Here is a 22,298-nt window from a genome sequence, read left to right on the forward strand (position 1 = left end):
ATCAATTCTGTATTTAAATATGCATTTTTTATTCGAAAAAATCCGACTATTTGACATTTTAATATATTTAGTAAAGTAAAGTAAAGTCTGTTTTCAATACACAAAATTAATAATTTGTTGATATTATCTTGAAGTGTATAACAATGATAAATTTTACTTCTAATTCTAAAATCTTGAGGACATCAGCAAAAATTAAGATTGTAAATACGTCATGAAAAATGTATTTATAAGTCATGAAATATGTTTTTATACGTGATGAAATATATTTTTATCTTACTTTTCGCATTTTTATGTTGAGAATATATTATGGCATCAGAAAGTTTATTTGAATAGTTTACCTTACATTCTTGTTTTAGAAATTTATTCAATTTAATAAAAATTATAGAAACTTATTCATCGCTAGCGGCCAAAATTTTACGATCAATATTCAAATCAATGATTCGCCTAAAAGATACGATTTTTTAATGAACTTCGATAAATTATAATATCATGGAATAATGTCAATTTGTAAGAATGATGAATCCGACTTCCTATTTTTTGTTCTCAACATTTCTGGGAAAAAACATCGAATAACAAACGTTCGTTTGAAACAACAGTCTTCGACGAACGGAGTAATAGAATGTTTGTAATCGAAACTGAATACACCGCTGTTTATGAGTTTTCTGTGAATGGAAACTTGGAAATGTTCAGTTTAATAAAAAATACTGAAAATATAATGTCTGACTATCTGAGTAAAAATACTAGGAATTAAATTAGTTCAAAGCATGTTTAATGTTGGTCCTAGTGGAAAAACAAGCTTTCGACCTCATTTACACATTTTTACTTACACTATAATATAATGAAATAATATTTTGGAGTAATTATTCCGAAAAAGAAATTAATTATCTTTTTATACCTTCGTATAAATTATTTTTATGGGTATGTTATAAAAAGTAAAATTTTGTCCTGTTAAAATTTTCCTCGTAAATGAATTATTTTGTGAAACAAAACATTTGTTTATTTATTGTTTTTGTGTTTAATTCGTAGAACTCCATTTAATTTTTTTATAAATTTAATTTAGATTAAATTTGATAATATTATTATTAAGTTCTGCAAGTGTTTTAGTTTTTTATTATTGTGACAGCTGTTTCGGCTTACAAGGCCATTTTCAAACTGTGGTTAGTCCACATTGAGACGACGTTTTTATACTATTTCAAATGTAAATTTTGAAGGTGCATACATTGATTTATTACTGGTTACACCGATGACATGATCTATTGTTGGTTAAACCAATCTATGTTTTCCCCTCAGTAAATGGTAATGGGTTCTTAATTATTTACTAATGACTTTATTGCTATGAATTATTTGGGTGCATTATACTGCTTGGGTTTTGTGAAAATACTAAGAAGTGGTGAGTAAATTATTTTCCGTACTTTATTAATTAGTGTTAAATTTGGGTCATTCGTTCGTTTATTGATTTCTAATTGTTCAAGTAAATTTAATCTAATGCCCTTTTTTTCTATATGCAATGGTTTAGGACCCTTGTTGTTAAGTGGGTTATGATTATTCACCAAGAGATGTTCTGCGAATTTTGAGGATGTGTTTTTATTATTATAACATCGTATATGTTCTTGGAATCTAGTTGAGAATGCCCTCCCCGTTTGTCCGATGTAAGTGGCGTTACAATCGGCGTGGTCACATTTTAATTCATATATGCCACTGTTATTGAGTATAGGGATTTTACTTTTAGAGTTTTTAAGGCTTGTTCCTAAATTATTGTTTGTTCGAAAAGCTATATTTAAACCACATTTTTTAATTTCTTTTGCAATTTTTTCAGATATTGGGCCGAGGAATTCGAGACATGCAAATTTTTCTATATTTTTGTTATTTACCGGATATATTAAATTGATTTTATTTTTATATTTCTTATTTTTTATTATTTTTTCAATGTTATTTGCCTCATAGCCGTTATTAATCGCGATCGTTTTTATCGTTTCCTTTTCTTTTACATAAGCTTTATTGTCTAAGGGAATGTTAATAATATAATGAAATAATATTTTGGAGTAATTATTCCGAAAAAGAAATTAATTATCTTTTTATACCTTCGTATAAATTATTTTTATGGGTATGTTATAAAAAGTAAAATTTTGTCCTGTTAAAATTTTATATCGGACATAATATACTATATGTTTAGCTAAGGGAGATTTAAGAATTATATTTTCAATATAATCCATAAATATCTCCGCTAGAAGTGGACTTAATGGTGACCCCATGGGGAGACCATCATGTTGTTGGTAATATATATCATTGCCATAGCACATAGACTCATTAACATTCCCTTAGACAATAAAGCTTATGTAAAAGAAAAGGAAACGATAAAAACGATCGCGATTAATAACGGCTATGAGGCAAATAACATTGAAAAAATAATAAAAAATAAGAAATATAAAAATAAAATCAATTTAATATATCCGGTAAATAACAAAAATATAGAAAAATTTGCATGTCTCGAATTCCTCGGCCCAATATCTGAAAAAATTGCAAAAGAAATTAAAAAATGTGGTTTAAATATAGCTTTTCGAACAAACAATAATTTAGGAACAAGCCTTAAAAACTCTAAAAGTAAAATCCCTATACTCAATAACAGTGGCATATATGAATTAAAATGTGACCACGCCGATTGTAACGCCACTTACATCGGACAAACGGGGAGGGCATTCTCAACTAGATTCCAAGAACATATACGATGTTATAATAATAAAAACACATCCTCAAAATTCGCAGAACATCTCTTGGTGAATAATCATAACCCACTTAACAACAAGGGTCCTAAACCATTGCATATAGAAAAAAAGGGCATTAGATTAAATTTACTTGAACAATTAGAAATCAATAAACGAACGAATGACCCAAATTTAACACTAATTAATAAAGTACGGAAAATAATTTACTCACCACTTCTTAGTATTTTCACAAAACCCAAGCAGTATAATGCACCCAAATAATTCATAGCAATAAAGTCATTAGTAAATAATTAAGAACCCATTACCATTTACTGAGGGGAAAACATAGATTGGTTTAACCAACAATAGATCATGTCATCGGTGTAACCAGTAATAAATCAATGTATGCACCTTCAAAATTTACATTTGAAATAGTATAAAAACGTCGTCTCAATGTGGACTAACCACAGTTTGAAAATGGCCTTGTAAGCCGAAACAGCTGTCACAATAATAAAAAACTAAAACACTTGCAGAACTTAATAATAATATTATCAAATTTAATCTAAATTAAATTTATAAAAAAAAAAAAAAAAAAAAAAAAAAAAAAAAAAAAAAAAAAAAAAAAAAAAAAAAAAAAAAATTTGTTGATTTTTTTTTTCTAAAACTTCATTTGATATTGACGGGTCGTTTAAATACAAGTAAAAAATTACTCAAAATATCAAAAACAGCAGAATGTAAATTAGGAAATAGACTATAAAACTGTTAACAACAAAGTTTACTAGGATTAAAAACTTTTTTTGAGGCGTAATCCGTTTAATCGGGGTTTTATCTCGGTAAAGATTGGCCTTTAATAAGTTATTTTGAATACGTTTACCATTGAAAAACGAATAGTGTCAGAATTTATGCAATTCAAAAGAAAATTAGGCCCCAATGAAATTGTTTTTGGTGTACTTTCCAGTATGAAAACTAATGTTAGTACCTGCTATCCACGTTTGAAGGTGAAATAGTTAATGTACGTTGAGTTGAGCGTGTGACCACATAAATTTTATCATGTGTGTGTGTGTGTGTGTGCGTTTCCTCCGTGTGTTAGTGCGGTAAATGCCTTTTTATAACCTAATAACGTGTTTAAATAAAAGCGCGTGTGAATTTTTTTTTCGTGCCGTATTCATTCCACACTGCCATTATCAGAATTATTGCTCGCAGCGGCACGGTTCACATAATACTGCCATATAAATATGTCGCATTCTCAAGCGAACAAGAACTACGCCAATAGTGCAAAGACCCATCAAAAGGAAGTAATCATTTAAAAAGATTGAACAAAAACGTTTGAATCGTTTTGATACTTTTTGATAAATAGGTGTTAATTTGCTTGTTAGGAATGCGGAATTGCTTAACAGCTTCTGGGTTATAAAGAACGTGTCACACCACATGGACCTTTCATGAATTTAAAATTAATTCTACACTATTACACGTGCTGAAACGCTGAAAACTACGTTCAGTTACATGCAACCATACAAAAAGGTACATATCAAAAATACTGATACATTTTTTACCATTGAAATGATTTTACCTTTTTGAAATTCATATTTTCTTTAGAACGCCATGGGAAAAAGCTACGCATGGGAACTGGGAACTGTTGGTTTATATTAAATTTGCTTTCCAGTTCGTATTTCCTTCGGTTCTCTTTGTTTAAAAGTGGCACTTTGTAGAAAGGGTCAAGGGTGACATTAACTACGTTGGACAGTAATTATTCATACAAATAGAACACGGTACCACGCTGACGTCACAGTACTGAAAATAGGCAAGGTTAGAGACTTTATTCGTTACTCATACTAAGGGATTTATTAAATATGCAAGAGCGATGTTTATTCTAGTAAATGAATAATTCATACGAGCCTTCATTTAAACCGAAGCATTTTTTTAACTGCCTAGAGTCAGTGAGACTTTGGCAAGCCCAATTGAGGTATGTTGTGCGACTGAACGGTGTGGGGATAGGAGATGAGGAAGAAGGTTTGAAATTAGTTACCTGGCTATTCAGATCTGATCACTAAACACACTAATTGGTAGATGTGTATCACTCTGGATCGTATTAATTATTTTATAATTATAGGTAGGTTCCTAGGTGAAATAGCAAACACCCAATGAAAATGTGTAATTAAATAATTACGTAATTAATGACGCAAATTTTGTTTTTTTTTTTTATTTTCTAGATTCTTATTTGCCATGAAGTGGTGAATCATTTAAATTAACTAAATTTAAATTTAATTTTTTCTATACAAGTAGAACGGCGTCTTTTACCTCATATGGATAAATGTTACCTGGCTATTATAGACTTAGAAGCCTTGTATTTTCTCGGTAGGGAAAAATTTTTTTAATTGCATGTTTTCAGCTTCAGGCGATGCACTGCTATCAATAACAACCCTTACGTAGATGGCGATAAGGTTTAAATTCCCGCTTAACACCATCCGCTTGTTTTGATTTATGCAAGAAAAAAACATGGCCAAAAAGTGCCTTTTATTTTATTTTGTAGATGTTCAGGCAAAAATACTTAATTTTTTTTCGATCATTTTATAAATAACTTAATTTGCCACATTTACAATAAAATCATAACCGAAAATAGGTTCGTAAGTAGGAGATTTTGAACTTTAAAGCAGTTTTCATAGGCCCTTACATTATTTTTTATGCGCTTATAAAAAGACTTAAATAAAAAATACTCGACTATTTCATAGGCCAAGATATATTCTACTCGCAGTATTTAATTAAAGCATCTGAAAAAATTTTAGGCGACCAAATTTTCAAACCAAAAACACATGATTTTGCATTACTACGTATGGCATCGCCTTCGGCATCACCAGCAGCCAACCGCGTCTATAAACTACATACATGTCTGTTTGTATTGTGTTGAGATTAGGAAAGAGTCTGCTATGGTATATTCTTAGGAATTCCTCCGCATTTGCCTGTTGAATTAAGAAAACCATAGAAAACCTCCATCAGATCTGTCAACATAAATCAGAGACGGCCTTCAGTATATGATGTCCTGCATTATGGGGTGTGTATGTGTATGGCTGCTTTATGTTGATATATACCTATGGGAATGCAAATCTTGCTATACTTAGTTTTAATATATTGCATGACTCCTTAGATAGTCATTCCCTGCCTGAAAACTTTATTTTTAATTAGATTGATTTTGCAAACGCTACCTGTACCTACATTTTATGAACGTTATTGGACTTTGCTCTTGCTTCTGGTATTTTGGTGATCTATAGATTACAAATAACGTGCTTAGAATAACAAGATACCCACTATACATTTTTTCTGGAATTTTCCCATTCTATCCCATGCCTATCCGCCACACGACATTCCACACGGCAGGAGCAAGGAAGCAATAAAGCTGTTGGCTTTTGACACGTGTTTACCCAATGTCATTTTTATTAAGTTTGTTTTGTGATGAAATTATATAGCATAATTGAAATGGCAGTCTGGAGGGGAAGATCGAGTAAGAGAGGTAGATTGGGAGTTGAGAGGTACCTGGCTAAATCGATAAAGCCCATGAGATGTGAGATAATGTCAATTTAGCGGGTGCTGTAACGAAGAATAACAAAAACAAAATTATGTTGATGAAATATATACTGATCCATAGACTTAATTAATTCATCTAAGACGCGATCAAGTGATTCCGTTTCAGTTTGGAGAAACAATCATCAACTAATTAACTCCCTTTTTAGTGTCAAAAGTACATCTGGACTGGCAATGTATATTTAAGATAATATTTCAATTCAACATTTTCAATTTATTAGTAGTTTTAAGTTTGTCGTAGCCGTTTGACGTTCAGTTCATATGAAAATGCGCCAGTGTTGCCAGCGTATACCACTTGCATCATCAATATTTATCTGGCTATCAACAGCGCGACCGTACTCCGTAAATTGGAGTAAAATTAGTAGTTTCGCCTATCTACCCGATATTGTAAAGTTATCGATTTAACTGTGTTAGTCCCGTCAAACAAAGCTAATGTTTTAGCTGTTTCGACTCAGGTTCCGGGCGAAGAATCTTACCGATGTTTCCCGTTTGATTTCGTCGTTAAATGTTGCATATTATGTAGTCAAGAACTAATTACAAACACCTAATGCGCGATACGACGAGCGCAGTTGGGTTCTCTTTCTTTGGGAATGTCTCACCGAGAAAGCGTGTACAGCAGGCATTGACTTATAGATGCCGTCGGTATCGTCCTGGGGAAGGACCACGTTGTTGCACATTGGAACGATGTTGCTTGAAATGGCTTTGATGATCATGATCAATGGGTCTAAGGATTGATACTTCTCCTTTCCTATCTTCTCTAAGTAATGCGATTATCACACATAAAAACGAACATTCATAAAGAAACAATTTCCGGATTAAGTGCTCATAATATATCTGCTTACTTTTCGATTCCTCACCGTATATGATACCCACAGGCGTTCTTAAATTCTGTAATTAATACGTATCCAGTAACTCCATGGCATCATAAGTCAGCTCTCGGCCGGGTCTGAAGTGGGACCGGTTGGCCCAGGATCACATAACTTCGCTGCGGGCTGTGGGTACTGGCACAGACTATACAGATACAGGGTACGAGTAATACCTCCTTGGAAACCTGAACCACGTACTGTGGTATGGGGGGCTCGTGTGTTCGCCTTACCGCAGCGATAAAACAAAGCCACGGGCGGGTCAGACGTCAGGCGGCGCGAGGATGTAGAAAAGGCGAAATGCGATTAGTTGTCTCAGAGGAAAACTTTAACTGCATTTTGTGGTGCGAACTGGTTGAAAATCTCTAGCAATCTAATTTTGTATGATTGTTAGCAGGATAAGAAGTACCTACCTTCCTAAGCGTCTTTACCTTATTTGTATTCTTCTTTCCTTCCCTAATTTACAATATTAGTCTTACAATATTTCCTTGGATTGATCCATTGGCTCCAAAGGTGGGATTTTTATTTCATTCGCATTACCTTTTTGAATTTAGGGCAATCTTCTCACCGCACACTTTATCATCATATTCGGCAATGACGTTTGACAGTTGACATCGACTAAAATTTGTTCTGTTTCCTAATAACGTTTTCTTTAACACGTCATCAGTAAAAAAAGTATCAGTAAATGCTTAAAATAATATTCATGAAATCAGTTTCGCAAAACATAGTAACTCACAACATTGACGCTTTGACGACAAACTGACCATGCCGTAGATAAAGTATATCAGAGTTGATATCGTAAGGCAATTTTTTAACCGAGATCGATAAAATTCTCGATATAAAGTGGCGTCCGGCGAGCACGAAGAAAACTTAGTGAAAATCTGGTCAAATTAATCGTATTCTCATCAGTAATGTGTTATAAGGATGTGGAAACACGTGTTCAAAATTCATTCAAAATTAATGTTGTCGCCTTTCGTCACTATATTTATCTATAAGTGCAGCTGCACAAACACGTGTTCCCATATATTCTGAATGTAATAATATTTTATTAGGAAATGTCTTCCCATCACGTTTTTATCCTGTTTTTAATAAATCAGCCTAATTTAATCAACACTCATTTTTCTGCGTGTGCTAGCGTATTGATAAACAAACGTCCACAGTTTAGTTAGTCGAATCAAATCGTAATAAATAAAAAAAAAATATCGAATCTGTTTAGTTGTCGACATGGATGTGCTTAGCACCCACGACAATGTTTGGTTAAGTGTTGAGGTCTCCACGCCATTTAAAAGCTTGCTACAAATAGTTTAAAATGTTAATATGTCTTTGAGCACCTACGTTATCTTTTTCGGTCTCCCATTGGACACGTCTGGCCCGTGGTTTAATTGTTTACAGTAGTATTTCATGCGTTACTCAACGCGGGAGCCGAGTGGAAATTCGTTCCAATTCTATTATGACCGTCTGTTTTATCTATCAACTTCACAATGCGAACACATTCGTTGGAGCACTCAGCATTTGCATTCCGGAGCTAGCACACAACGCGATAATGCGTTTGGCCCGCGGTAACGACGCGACGGACCTACGCTAGCTAGTAGCGAGAGGCCGAACGCGATAACCCGCTGATGCAGTCAACACTAGATGAGTCGACCTCAAATAAATAATGTTCCTAGGAAATTATCACCCTGAATTATTCCTCGACTGACGGCTGCAATAATTAGTCGTAGACGTCTGTTCGAACTCTTCAAAGATACCAATAAAGTGTTTTGCATTAATCTTATTATTATAAATTCCGAGCACGCTCGCGCTGTTGATAGCCAAACTGATACTGATAGTGCAACACTGGCGCATCTTTCTATGAAATGACAATCCTAAACGTCAAACGGCTACGTAAAACTTAAAAATACTAATAAATTAATAATATCGAGTTGAAATATTAACTTTAATATACATTGGTAGTCCGCATGTACTTTTTGACGATTAAAAAGGGAGTTAGAAGGTTAATGAGGTGATTAGTCATAACTAACAGGTTTTGTTTCTCGAAGCTGGAACGGAATCAAATGATCGCGTTTTAGATGAATTAATTAAGTCAATGGATCGTGTATACGATTTCTCTCAGTTCTAAGAGCTTAGTTAGTTCACCACATTCATTAAAAAAGTCAGTAATTTTGCATAACGAATTGTAGTTGTACATATTGAGAAATTATCCGACACCTTGGAGGCCAAAGGTAGCGCTAAAAGTAGCGACTTTAAGTAACGAATTAACCCGTTGGGTGCTAAAATGTCACGTGTTATAGTTTAGTAGAAATAGAGCATGATATCTCTTTCAAAGGATTGTGGGACAATGGATGCAAGAATAAGAAAAAATTACTCACTTGTTCTCAAACAATAATACTTGTGAATTTAATCAACTTAAAATACAGATAAAATTTATAACTACGTCAAGTAAGAGAGACAAGTCTACTGACTGTCGGAATCCTATTCTGATTTTACTCGAAAATATTGCTAATAGAACATGACGGATTTCTTCAATGTCGTATTGACATAGGGGTTTATTGATCGTCCTTGCTAGACCTCCTGGGTCAGCTAAAGGAAACGGATCAGACGCCATCTAAATGAGATTAACCTATTAGAGTGTATTTCTCAGAACACTAAATCTGAAAGAGTTAATTGTCTGCCTTGGGAAAGGGTGGGTCCCCTCCAATGTCTGCCTACAGTGTATCATATTGGGCGTCTTACACGATACTTTTTTATTACTGAGCCCCATATGGAAATTACATCGGGACCCGTATGGAAAATCTTATCTTTACACTAACGGCAACTACTTATTTTCGCTAGTAAAACTTATGATTTCATATACTTAGATAGTTTCCATTAGAGAAGAAATAATATTTTTAGAATGTACCATAGCGTCAAAAATTGGCAAAAGTCATTGAACATAACCATAGATCAGGAAATCATCTGTCATTTGCCTTTGCCATTGCCGTCAATAAATTATGAACAATACATGCGAAATTAACAATAACAAACAAAAATACACTTTCACAATCAGTAATCAAAAGTCATAATGTAGTCTTTTTCGTCAATATTTGAAATATTAAACGAAATAAACACAAACATTTATTTAAATAAAATAATGATAGACGTCAGTAGTTTTCCAATATTGTCATAAATTGTTTTAATAAATCAATATGGTATATGGTAGAATTCTACCACGAATTTTTAATTATCAAATAATATCCGCCATCTTAAACTGTGCGAAAATAGATATCAAAAATCAATACGTCCTTTTTTTCATCTCGAATTCGTATGAAAAGACGATACATCTCTCATATACTGGATGGCCATTTGATGCATTGAATCGCATGCATTTACGTCGTTTCTAAAGCGAATCTCTTAGTTGTGCACCAATGGCAGTAGGTAACCGAATAGCCAAAGTTGGCCAGTGTTAATCAAACCAAATAACCATGACGCAGTTTGCATTAACATTAAAGCCAAATGCGTGCTTCTAATCGAGTGCCGATAGCCGCTAATTAAAATGCAGCGACCGCGCGTTTCCGGCGCGACATGTTGCAGCGCAGTCGCAGGCACGGCCGGCACATGCAGTCGACAGTCGACAGTCGACAGTCGGCATACCTGGTACCAATAATAATCGACCACGGGCATTCCGTATACCTATAAACAGCCAGCGATATAGGAGCCGTACCTACTTCTTCAAACGGCGTAATCGTATATCACACCGTGTATTATCATCCTTAAACAGTTTGAAAGGGGCTTTTGTGTGGTTACGCGTGCCTACCTAGATTCTAAATTAAATGTTTAAGTGGCTCTACTAAAATATTGTAAGACGCAGGGAGCTATTTTGCTCCTAATGCGAACAGGGCATTAAGTTTACAAGATGATGCCACCCGAAAACCTAATGCACGGAGAAAAATGAATATTGATAATTTATTAAGAATCTTTTCAAATTTTTGATATTCCGGTTAAAAACGGGATGAAAGGCCTTAACGAATGAAATAACAGATTTCTTGACAAACTTTTAGTAAATTACGAATATATAAAGTCCGAATATTTTCGCATTTCGTCACTGTATGTTGTCAAGGCCAACTCAGGTGCATGAACACGTGTTCATATATATTACGAATTCAACAGAAAATATTTTATCAGGAAACGGCCTGCAATCCCGTTTTTAACCGGCTTACCAATATTTAGAACAGATTTATTTTTTAATAAATTAGAAAAACGTGTAAATATTGGTGATATCCATGCTTACAACCTATTTAAGGATATGTGCTAAGCGCGTCATAACAACTAAGCGAGGATAAAAAGCAACTGATATACCGGTCCTGAAATGTTACGATAAAATAATTTAGACTTCAGTCTCTTCGATCTTAGATTGAATAATAGAATATTTTTACAAGATTTTTGTAGGTAGTTTGGATGGACGTTAATTGCAAGACAATAATTATAAGTAGGTAGTTAACCATTATAGGCCATAGCTGATTAAACAAATTTTGTTTATGTCTATGTTTGAAGCAGACACTTTTATCAATATATAAAACGAGATAATTTATTTAGAAACCTATTGACATTGACACTAAAATCAGCTGTAAAGATAACGGAGTTATTTGTTTTCCAATCAATTTCATCATGGCTCATTCATCGGTGTTATTATCTTTGATGGATAGGTTTTTTTATAACATACTTTAAAAGTAGAAATAATTAAATAATCCAATAATAACTCTACTGATCAGTCACAAAAAACGATTAAAGTTAATTAATTTAAAAAAAATGGCAATCCGATACAAATACAATAAGAGAGATATTTATTTAAATAAAATTTTAAAAAATATATGTTTTTTTAGACGAAAAGGGTTTTTTTTGTATTCAGATTTTCAGGGAATTTCAGTTTGGCCGTGCGCCTCACGAATTTCCTGAAAATCTTCATACAAAAAATCAATAATGCCATTTTTTGTAATATTAGCACTCTAGTACACCCAAAAGTCACGAGCCGCTACTGATGGTGACTACTATTTTCGGCTGTCTGAGATCTGGATCAATGAACTCAAATTTATTTTGAATTTAAGTATAATTTTCAAATTTGGAACGGACCGCTTAAAAAAATCAAACAAGCGATAAAGTACCTACCCATAATTTAATATTTTCAACAGAAAATATTTTTTATTACCATTTTCAAAATTGGATCTGACTCTCGAGAATTCAGACTATCGTGATTTTTCACGGGTCTGCACTATTAAATATAATTTTATTTATATTCAGTGACGGCAGTGCATATTACTTCAGACTGGCATTATCGTTCAAGTCACTCCGATGCTCCGAGGATATTAACATGTTAGGGATTACGTGTTATGAAAGCTGACGTCTCTGAGATCGGGACCCCAAACCCCATCTCTAAGTATACAGGCTAGAATTCCAGCCGTTCAGCCATCAGACACGACATCACGGCTGATGGTATCGGTCCACGAACTTATCCCACATCTAAATTCTTCTGAAGACGGGCGTACCTCTGACAATAAAATGCTGTAAAAATACTGTGACGTATTTAAAATTGTCAGGCGTATAGTATCTATTACATTGAACTGCCCATTACATTGATGTTATTGTATTACAAATAACAGGTACTTTGTTAGATTGCCAATGCTTTGTAAAGCAATAGATACACTCAAAATAGAAACGTTGCTTGAAATGGATTTGAACATTTTTGTGACCAGATTTGAGTAGCCAGGTACTTGACAACCTTCAATATCCTTATCTCCTTCTTTCATCACTCCGTTCAACTTCACAACATACTCCATATTAGGACTCTTGTGCGGAATTCACAAGACTGCGGTATAAAAGGAGTCAACTGAGTTTAGGGGAAAGTAACTACATAGATAGTTACATAAATGATTTGTAATACGCTGAGTGGATCCTTCTTCTTACTTTATGTCTATGGTTTCGATGGGTGGCACCTCCTGTATGTACGCATTAATCGCTGTGCATTGGTTGATTGTTATCCTTGAATTTTTTAGGACACATCGGTTGCCACACCTGCGATCGGATCACAAAACCTTAGGAGTTCAAATCGTAGCATGATTCATTCCTTGTTCAACAGCCCAGAGCAGTGAGCATTCCTTTGGCTGGTGACCGATAGTTCCGCTCGATTTCGTTATCATTATTTCTTTTTGGCTGGAGTTCTCATCCTTGGACGATGAGTGATCGAGAGGCATCTTTCGATCCCGCACTATCACCAGCTTTTGTCTTGACAAGGAACAGATTGACAAGGTGATTTTAGAACTGACAGGAGGATTGTTTTTGAATTGTAAACCGAGATGAGTTGCTGCAAAAAGCTCAATCACGCCGCAATCGGTATCACATTCCAAACATAAGCAGGCTCCTTTTTGCCGGACAGTTTAATGTAGGGTGCAATTTTTATACAGTATGATTTTCAAATACGTATCTTTCTTTTTTACTACACAAAAACATTATAGTTACTGAACATCGTTTATTTTACATATCAATTTCATTATTTTTTTCCATCTAATCCCGCTGTAACAACATAATTATACAGAACTCATGTATGTAGTCGAATACAAACGGAATAACTGCATAGTCTGCTGATAAGTGCACGATAACAGATAGTTACATGATAACATGACGTCACAATTATTATTGTATTCAATACAGAAAATGATCTTCTGAAAAAAAATCATAATCAAAAAAGTCCAAAAATGTATTGTTTAAACGCTGAAAGGAGCGAAAATGACTTTTCAATGCGTTCAAATTATGAACGATTTGAAAAAAAAAATGCTATTTAAGCATAGCCAATTCTACAGTCCCATTCAATTCAATTCATCTGCAAATTAACAAAGTGGTCACGGGCGTTATGCCGTCCACTTGACAATAAACACGGCCTTAAGTGATGGAAAATCTTATAAGGAAGGTTGCAGCTCCCGAGAAGTCTGTTCTGCACTGGCCATACTCAGCAACGAGAAGAAATAATATGAATATAAAAACGTAATTAATAAAGTCCCGGTGATTACATTATGGGAATATGTTTTTGCTCGTAACGGTTTATTTTAATTTTAAAGATAAATACGACCAGGAACACAGCTTTATACAATATTTAGCCAAAACTTTATTAAAATGTCTGCCTGCACCACCTGCGGACATTTCTGTTCACAGAAAGATAAGAATAATTTAATATTTAATTATCGGGTTTAAGCTTGATTTTCCATCGATTTTATATAAAAAAAAATAATTTAAGATAAGTAATTTTCTTTTTTTTTATAACTATAATCCATCAATGTAATCATTTAAGAGGAAGATAAAACGAAACATGAAACAGAACAAGACACAAAAAATAAAAACATAAAGGTAACGGACGCAACTAGGAATCGAACTCTTGATCTCTGTATTACGTAGTATTGTAGTAATTCTATGTCTCTTACGTAATTTTGTTTATTTCTTAAATGTTTAAAAGATTTATTCATATTATCTTCTTCTTCCATGATAAAATTTAAGATGACATGACATAAATATAACAATCTACCATTTTTTCGTTCACGCCTGGAGATATCGTAATAATGAGATAGTTGGAAATAGAGCAAAAAATCTAAGCTTTTGATAGCTTCGACTGCTTTCTTCTCAAGTATAGTTTAATGTTGTATATTTATCACTGCAGTCGAAAACCTTTTTATAAACGAGACCCACCAGTTCGTGACACTAACATTTCCAGTCAATTATTTGACCTCAACCTTCAGATAACAGATACAGTGGGCCAGATTACCACTAACTCAATACATGATTGATTTTATACACTGAACAGCAATACGAGTAAAGAGGGGATTATACTTTAGTTTAATACAGTCCCACCTAAATTTTCGTATTGAAATATATAAAAATTTAAACGAACTACAAATAATACAGAGTAAACTCATTAAACACTTTTTAAGTGTAATCCAGATACTCACAATAAAAAGGTATACCATAAAACAAACTTACTCAAAATTAGAAAACTATAGAATATAACATAATATATGCTTATTAATCCACAAAATCCAAAATGGATTTATACAGACAAAAACATCACAAGTATATGAACACTACACAAGACAAAATAATAAACTGAACATAAATTCAGTAAAGACTGAAAGTGGTAAAAGAAACATAGGCCATGAGGGTGTGCACACATACAATCTCATGTCCGATAGCTGGACAACAGAAAATAGAATGAATGTTTTTAAGAAAAAAACTGTCTGCTCTTAAGATTAGTGAGCAAAATTGAAATGTACTTATGTATGTTAGGTAGTAAACAGTAATCTTTAGATATTTAATGGGTATTTTGAAGTTAATAAAGTGATATGTATATTTCTTTTAACTTAAAATAAATAAAACAAATTAAAAAAACAGAAAATTCGTAGAAATGTGATCTATACCTATTTGAAAGATAACGAGACATAGCTAATTTATATAGGATCTTTTTACTCCTTTATACATCCGGACCGGCTGATACAATTGATTAACTCTTATTTTTGTACAAAGATATATAAAATAATTACACGAGTCAATTAATACCCGTTCGAAGGATATTATGGTTTAAAATTTAGATTTAGTCAAAATGAATGTATGTTCATTCTAAAAATCAACATATATTATAAAAGTAAGTGTACAATGTGTGTGCCGCTAAAACTCTAAAACCAGTCCCGTTACGATCAAGATAGTTATATGGTGTGGTAGCCCTCTATCCCCCATCCAAGAAGAAGGTTTCCGTTTTTACATGAAGGGCGTGCTTTTGAAGATAAAAGGGCTGAAAGTTTCGCTCTCTAGAAATTTCTAGAACTGTCCAAGACATTTTAGAGTATTCAAGAGCATTCCACAACATTCCATTCACGGAACATTCTGGATGGTTGTGGAATTTTCGGAAATAGTCTGGAACGTTCGAGAACATCTTAACATATAAAAATTCAGCCAGATTATTTTTGTGCTCGCAAAACTCGAAAAGTAGTTGACCGACATCGGCGCAAATTTTAAAGTTTGTTGTTATTAGTGCCAGTAGTCTTTAGAGATGTTTAAATGGTAGAAAAGGTTGGGGATGCTCGAGGAATACTTAATGCAATATCTCTACACCATAATGTGATACGGAGTCGAATTAAAATCGCTGTAATGTAGTTTTTTTAACAGTAACATTGTGGTATACAGTAGTGAATGGTGGAAGAAGTCAGAGGCGCCAGAGAAATACATTATTATCACAGACATAGGAATTAATAGACGAGAAGATAATGGCGAGGGGTAAAATCAACTGTTGAAGAACGAAGGGAGTGAAGCTGACTGTGATTCGTCAATAAATCAATCTGACAGTAAATAGGCATCTCGCATTATAATATCACCATTTACTTCTTAAAAGTAAAATCTGCTTTTGAATGAATAGACATTTCTACATGGGAGCGCAAATTACTCGCCACGTTATGAACTAATTTGCGAAGTCCAAATTCGGTTATATTTTCAGAGTCGAATATTTCGTTTAAGTATTTAGTTAAGACACTTTTATAAATGTTCATAATTTACTTCCCAGCAACCAACCAGCTTTGTGTTTCGCGTCCAGACGTTTCTCGATGTGATAGTAACAACTGATTCATATTATACGATGTGAATATGCTTAAAATAAAGTAAAATAATGCTTATATATGGAATGTAATACGACAATTGGGTTTATTCTCTTTTTCACATCTATTTTTACAAGTTTTCATAGTACAAGTCAACATTTTGCCGTGTTATTTCGTAAAATGAACCGATGATGCCTCGACCATAGTTCGCACAAGAATGATGACGTCACGTTTTCAAATTTCACTTGAGGCCATACGCGAGCACAGCCGGCTCCGATGGAACCGGTATGGGGAGTGGGGATAATACGCTTTTAATCACTTAGGGCAGGTCTACTAATAATCATATGTCTATGATTATTATATTTATTGAAATTAGAGAAAAGTCTAGCAACGCCAGGTACACATCAGCTAGTTACTAATAAATACGGGCAAAGAACATTAACTTATCTTGTATCTATTATTTTTAATATGGTACCAATGCATATAAAAAGTGAATCAAATTGCACCAATAGCCTCAAAATAATGCTGAAAAAAGGTTAATAGATTTTTTTATATTGATATTATTTCTAAATACATTAGTATAAGTATGCATTGACCGATCGGTGGCCGAGTTGATATCGCGTTTGGGTCCCACCCAGGCGTAGTGTGTTCAATTCCTCGGCTTGCTAAGTCCTCAATCACAGCACGGGTAAAATTTTCCGCTTGCTGTGGTGGTAGTAGGAGATTTTTAAATATTGTCGGGTTATTCGTAACCAGGGAATGTTTATCTTTCTTTTAAAAAAATGTTTGAAAATTTCAAACAGTTTTTTTTTTCAAAATAACAGAGGGCGCCACTTCCGTTTACAATAATCCTAAACTGTGCATTCATTGACATAATAATACTATTAAATTGAATCATACTTAAAAGAACGTCATATAAGAAAGTGTTGCCTAGTTCCCAGTTCTCAAGATGCTACTTCGCATTTTCCCGGTACATAAGGCATGTATGCATATGAGTGTGTTTAGGTGTGTTGTGTGTATGCCTATGAGTGTTTTTAAGTATGTTGTCTGTATGCCTATGACTGTGTTTAAGTATGTTGTATGTATGCCTATGACTGTGTTTAAGTATGTTGTATGTATGCCTATGACTGTGTTTAAGTATGTTGTATGTATGCCTATGACTGTGTTTAAGTATGTTGTATGTATGCCTATGACTGTGTTTAAGTATGTTGTATGTATGCCTATGACTGTGTTTAAGTATGTTGTATGTATGCCTATGAGTATGTTTTATATCTATCTGTATATGTATTTTATGCAGTTGTATTGCCTTCACTTAAAATCTTATTATTCTTTATCTATTTTCAATATTGTTGCTTCTCGTTATATGCATGTTTTAGTGTTGTATATTGTGAAATTGACCTGCCGACAAATTGCGATATAACTAACAATATAACACATGGTCACGTCCACAATCACAACAGACTTCGTTAAAAACCTGATTGAATTCTGCGTACAAGTTGCCAATGTTAAATTTATCAAATGGCTACCTATTGAACCCCATCAGTTGGCAATCCAACTATGGCATCAACCTTTCATTAATCATCTGCCTGCGACCTCTAGTGACCTGTAGCTTGTCAGCTTATGAAGCCTCGTTGGAGCAATATTGAAGATCTATAGGTAATTATGTTCAGCGAAAAGGAAGGTAAGAAGCAATTGCGAAGATTTATAATACCAAAATCGTGATGTTAATTATTTGGCTTGCAATACAACGAATTATTGACGTAATCATATCAAATGATTTAGAAGTCCGTGAAAATGCATAGTCAAACGTGGCTTGAAATTACGCGTGTTTTGTGACCACATCTGAATAGTCAGGTACTTTCCAAAACTCATCTTCCCCATAACCTCCAGGGTGGTATTTCACAAGGACGTTACAGAGAGTAACTATATATCTACCAATCTGAAATTACACATATAAATTTAATTTAATTTTTGTAAACATTTAAGTATGGTCCTGTATATTATCTGCATGTACAGAATATAAATAAATAAATAAAATTGTACATTCTAACGCAGCATCACATTCATTGGTCAAATGCAATTGAAGAACCGGTGGATGCAATCTGTTAGACATAAGTTGATAATAGTTTCGTAAGATAATACTAACAAATCTAAATAAAACATGAAACAGAACAAGACATACAAAATAAAAAGATAACGGTCTCAACTGGGAATCGAAATCAGGATCTGTGTTTTACCGGGACAACGTCTTTATCTAGTCGACCATTGAGACCCAATTATTATACGTCATATTTGTCGATTTCATATCTCAAATTCAGAATTAACCAATCCCAGTTGAATCGGTTATCTTATTATTTCCTGTGTCTTGTTCTGTTTCATGTTTCGTTTAGATTTGTAAGTATTATCTTCTTCTTCATTGACGGGTACAATCTTCAAAAGTTCAATGAAAAGGATAATATATATTGAGCAGTGGCGGTTTTCTCTAAAGTGCGTTTGTGCGGCGAACCCCCATTAAAAAGATGAGAAAATAAAACAAACTTGTTTTATAATAATATAAGCACATTATAGATAGCACGCTATTAAAATTTCGCCTTCAAAACCCGCGCCACCGAAAAATACGATACATATTCCAAATTTTGTGCGAGTTGAAATCCGCGCCAAACTCTTCATACAAAAGAATTTTAGCCGGTACAGATCCCTATGACGGTGACATATACAAAATTTGGTCTTTCTTTGCAAAAGTAAGACAAATTGTGTGCGCCGAACACGCGTTATGTTATCACGTGACCTCCGAACATTGACGAATGTAACCTAAGAAACCCGAGAACTTCGCGGTCGACGTTTGACCTTTAGGGAAGCAAGTGTTATTTTTTATGTTATATTATGGTATTTAACTTTGTAGTCATTTTTGTACATATTTTTGTTTTCTTGTTTCTGCATTTCTCCAACCGTTTGCTTATGGCATTTGCAAATCTACTACCTATTGAAGTAGACTTAGTAAATTTATTTCGTGCCACCTTTATTTGTTTTTTTTTTAATGTTTTAAATATCTATTATATGTATATTCTACGAAATTATTCTTCTCGAAAAAACAATAATAATTAGCAACATACATTGAGTGCTATAAAAACATTAAACAATTTAATTCCTATAAAACTTTTCTCATTATCTAATATTTGTGTCTAGTGAAGTGATTTAAAAACAATAATATGTAGGTACCCCTCCCACTAACTTTATTTAAGTTGTGTGACTGCTGCCGTATTCGACTATTTGACGAAGGACAACAGTAAGTAAATTTTAATTAGATATGTTTTTCTTCTCTTGAATTTCTGAACCCCCTGTTAAAAAGACCACGAACCGCCACTGATATTGAGTAATACGATAAAGCATTATAGAAATATATTATATATTTTAACAGCGCCCTTGAGGTGATTTTTCACGAAAAACGGCGCTATGCAAACCATCCAAATATTATTATTATTATTTGCACTATGTATAACATAGGTTCTCTGTGTGGTGATCAGTTTCCCGCTTGTACTACGAGTTTCTGGACACCGTACACTAAGTATAATATTGTCCTTGTCCTAACCAAAGAAATATCTAACACGTGTTAAAACTCAAATGAACTACTCCAAGATTTACCTTTATAAATAATTATTGTTAAAATGTAAACAATATTTATTGACGTTCCACTATTAAAATTTATTTATGTTTGGTGTAACCGAAGTCCCACCACAGCTGTTTAAAGTTTTAACCACTATTTAAAGTAAGAAAAAAACTTTGAATACATATTTGTAAGCGAGGCTCATATTTCCACAGTCAGACATGACGGTTATTCATGATTTTTTTTCTTTTCTTTCATGATGTAAGCAAACATACAATATTTTAATCAAACAAAAGCTCAATCAATATCAATGTCATGCATTCTTTATCTTTCGAAATATGTTTATCCTTCATACGAACTTCTTGTTTAAGATGGGATGAACGTTGAACACATGTTGTAGTCAATGAACAACGTTCAAGATAACATTATTAAATAATCAAGTAATATATCTTTGACATTACGTCTTTTGACTGAAGTAGTCTGAATGATTTGACACATGGTATGAACATCAGTGTGATCATCGCATGTGACATGAACACGATCACGATCACGATAACAAGATAAAAAAAATTGAATTTTTTTTTAAATTTTCTAAAAAAAAAAAAATTTATTATAGTAAAATATTTATTATCGTTTTACTATAATTTTATTACAGTAAAACGATATTTCTCAAACTTAACAAAATCTGCATAATTTAACATTTGTGGTAAAATCATCATTCTTATGGGCATAAATGCAAGGCTTGGGTTTTTTTAAATGTAAAATCGCGCAACTGTCCCAACTGCTCCATACCATCTGGAGCTAGTGAGACTATGGCAATGGCGGTATATTGTGAAACTGAAGGCAGTGAGGAAAGGAAGGAGATGGGGAGAGGAAGGTGAGGAATTTTCTGGCTGTTCAGATCTGGTCACAAACATAGAACGGTCAAGCAACTGAGAGATATATATCGACTATAAATGATTTTTTTTTACATTGGCTCCACACAGTTTCCTTCAGGGCCCATATCATTTTTAATGATAATGTGTGCAGGGTATTTTAAGGAACGGAAGGAGAGAAAAATCAGGGAAGTTAAGAAGTATGAGGGGTGGATAGGAATCCGGGGGTCAATGTGTCCAGGAGTGACGGTCGTTTGAATTCATCCCTCCCACTGCGGCGCAGAGAACGATGGGTCGAGAGAGTCCTGCTGGGTAAGTAGGTAAAAAGATCTGCCTCAATCAGTCTCTCCAAATCTGATCAAGACCTTGACAATGCCCGTATATAAATAACACAAATTAATAAAATAAAATTTACTTTCTCACGCCTGGATTTGAACGGTGACCGGATAAATCATCAAAATGATAATTCATCACATCTTTAAAATGTTATATAAAGTCATGGAAAGTGATGAAACAAAAAATTTACTAACTGGGTTAAGTGGGTCAGGTTAGGTTAGGTTAGGTTATATTTTTTTAATCGTTTCTAATGACTTTATATCACTTTTTAAAAGTGTGTTGAATAATCACTGTGTTGAGTTAGCATGGAACCGATTTGAACCCACGACCACCTGCTTGTTAGTCAAAAGCCTTACCCCTCGACCAAGGAGACTGTCAAATTTGAAATCGGGTTTGAAGTTTAAAAGTCGTTTTCTCAGGCTCTATTGGGCCGAACGGATTAAAATAATGGTTAAATACTAAGAATTATGGTCTAAAGTCGAATCAACGAAAACATCTGCAGAGTGTAGCATTTGTGTAAAAATCATCATTCTTACGATCATACATGCAAGGCATTGGTTTGAACTTTGGAAGCCGTTTTCTCAGGAATGGCGCCGAACGGACTAAAATTTGGATACGTACTGAGAATTATGGTATGTAGTGAAATCAATGGCAAAATCTCCGTAAAGTCGAATTTGTGGAAAAATCATCATTCGTGAAATTAGAAATTAAAAATTAGAAGTTGAAAAATTACTTGTATTACT

This window comes from Hesperophylax consimilis, chromosome 16 (assembly GCF_061612785.1).
Source record: "Hesperophylax consimilis isolate HC1 chromosome 16, BYU_Hcon_1.0, whole genome shotgun sequence".
Classification (NCBI taxonomy): domain Eukaryota; kingdom Metazoa; phylum Arthropoda; class Insecta; order Trichoptera; family Limnephilidae; genus Hesperophylax; species Hesperophylax consimilis.